This window comes from Musa acuminata, unplaced genomic scaffold (assembly GCF_036884655.1).
Source record: "Musa acuminata AAA Group cultivar baxijiao unplaced genomic scaffold, Cavendish_Baxijiao_AAA HiC_scaffold_234, whole genome shotgun sequence".
NCBI lineage: Eukaryota > Viridiplantae > Streptophyta > Magnoliopsida > Zingiberales > Musaceae > Musa > Musa acuminata.
The window spans coordinates 2,501-5,000 of record NW_027020501.1 but is presented as its reverse complement, the minus strand read 5'-3'; positions in this window follow the sequence as shown (position 1 = coordinate 5,000).

The window sequence follows — 2,500 nt, the reverse complement described above, 5'->3', positions numbered from 1 at the left end:
CGTTTTTTGGGCTGTTTTGGCTGTTTTTGGGTCTGTTCTGGCGTGGCGCGGTGACCGTCGTGAGCGGAGCAAAACGTCAGCCATCTCAGCACCTTGGAACCCCCGGGTGGCACAGGGCTGGATGGGCTTTCGTATAGCAGGGACGGTGCTGCCATCACGCTGTCGCTCGCTGTTCGCCGCTCGCCGCTCGCTCGCGTCGCGAACTAAATGGCAGTTTTGGCCCGTTTTTGGGCTGTTTTGGCCTGTTTTTGGTCCGTTCTTGCGTGGCACGGCGACCGTCGTGAGCGGAGCAAAACGTCAGCCATCTCAGCACCCTGGAACCCCCGGGTGGCACAGGGCTGGATGGGGCTTTCGTATAGCAGGGACGGTGCTGCCTCTCGCTTTCGCTCGCTGTTCGCCGCTCACCGCTCGCTCGCTCAGCCAAAATGGCCAGTTTTGGCCCGTTTTTGGGCTGTTTTGGCCTGTTTTTGGTCCGTTCTTGCATGGCGCGGTGACCTTGAGCGGAGCAAAACGTCAGCCATCTCAGCACCCTGGAACCCCCCGGGTGGCACAGGGCTGGATGGGGCTTTCGTATAGCAGGGACGGTGCTGCCTCACGCTTCGCTCGCTGTTCGCCGCTCGCCGCTCGCTCGCGCAGCCAAAAATGACCAGTTTTGGCCCGTTTTTGGGCTGTTTTGCGCTGTTTATGGTCCGTTCTTGCGTGGTGCGGTGACCGTCGTGAGCGGAGCAAAACGTCAGCCATCTCAGCACCCTGGAACCCCCCGGGTGGCACAGGGCTGGATGGGGCTTTCGTATATAGCAGGGACGGTGCTGCCTCTCGCTTCGCTCGCTGTCCGCCGCTCGCCGCTCGCTCGCGCAGCCAAAATGGCCAGTTTTGGCCCGTTTTGGGCCGTTTTGGCAGTTTTTGGCCTGTTCTTGCATTCGCGGTGACCGTCGAGAGCGGAGCAAACGTCAGCCATCTCAGCAGTCCCTGGAACCCCCGGGTGGCACAGGGCTGGATGGGGCTTTCGTATAGCAGGGACGGTGCTGCCTCTCGCTTCGCTCGCTGTCCGCCGCTCGCCGCTCCGCTCGTGCAGCCAAAAATGGCCAGTTTTGGCCCGTTTTTGGGCCGTTTTGGCCAGTTTTTGGCCTGTTCTTGCATTGCGCGGTGACCGTCGAGAGCGGAGCAAAACGTCAGCCATCTCAGCACCCTGGAACCCCCCGGGTGGCACAGGGCTGGATGGGGCTTTCGTATAGCAGGGACGGTGCTGCCTCTCGCTTCGCTCGCTGTCCGCCGCTCGCCGCTCGCTCGTGCAGCCACAAATGGCCAGTTTTGGCCCGTTTTTGGGCCGTTTTGGCCAGTTTTTGGCCTGTTCTTGCATTGCGCGGTGACCGTCGAGAGCGGAGCAAAACGTCAGCCATCTCAGCACCCTGGAACCCCCCGGGTGGCACAGGGCTGGATGGGGCTTTCGTATAGCAGGGACGGTGTGCTGCCTCTCGCTTCGCTCGCTGTCCGCCGCTCGCCGCTCGCTCGTGCAGCCAAAAATGGCCAGTTTTGGCCCGTTTTTGGGCCGTTTTGGCCAGTTTTTGGCCTGTTCTTGCATTGCGCGGTGACCGTCGAGAGCGGAGCAAAACGTCAGCCATCTCAGCACCCTGGAACCCCCCGGGTGGCACAGGGCTGGATGGGGCTTTCGTATAGCAGGGACGGTGCTGCCTCTCGCTTCGCTCGCTGTCCGCCGCTCGCCGCTCGCTCGTGCAGCCAAAAATGGCCAGTTTTGGCCCGTTTTTGGGCCGTTTTGGCCAGTTTTTGGCCTGTTCTTGCATTGCGCGGTGACCGTCGAGAGCGGAGCAAAACGTCAGCCATCTCAGCACCCTGGAACCCCCCGGGTGGCACAGGGCTGGATGGGGCTTTCGTATAGCAGGGACGGTGCTGCCTCTCGCTTCGCTCGCTGTCCGCCGCTCGCCGCTCGCTCGTGCAGCCAAAAATGGCCAGTTTTGGCCCGTTTTTGGGCCGTTTTGGCCAGTTTTTGGCCTGTTCTTGCATTGCGCGGTGACCGTCGAGAGCGGAGCAAAACGTCAGCCATCTCAGCACCCTGGAACCCCCCGGGTGGCACAGGGCTGGATGGGGCTTTCGTATAGCAGGGACGGTGCTGCCTCTCGCTTCGCTCGCTGTCCGCCGCTCGCCGCTCGCTCGTGCAGCCAAAAATGGCCAGTTTTGGCCCGTTTTTGGGCCGTTTTGGCCAGTTTTTGGCCTGTTCTTGCATTGCGCGGTGACCGTCGAGAGCGGAGCAAAACGTCAGCCATCTCAGCACCCTGGAACCCCCCGGGTGGCACAGGGCTGGATGGGGCTTTCGTATAGCAGGGACGGTGCTGCCTCTCGCTTCGCTCGCTGTCCGCCGCTCGCCGCTCGCTCGTGCAGCCAAGGCCAGTTTTGGCCCGTTTTTGGGCTGTTTTGGCCAGTTTTTGGCCTGTTCTTGCGTGGTGCGGTGACCGTCGTGAGCGGAGCAAAACGTCAGCCATCT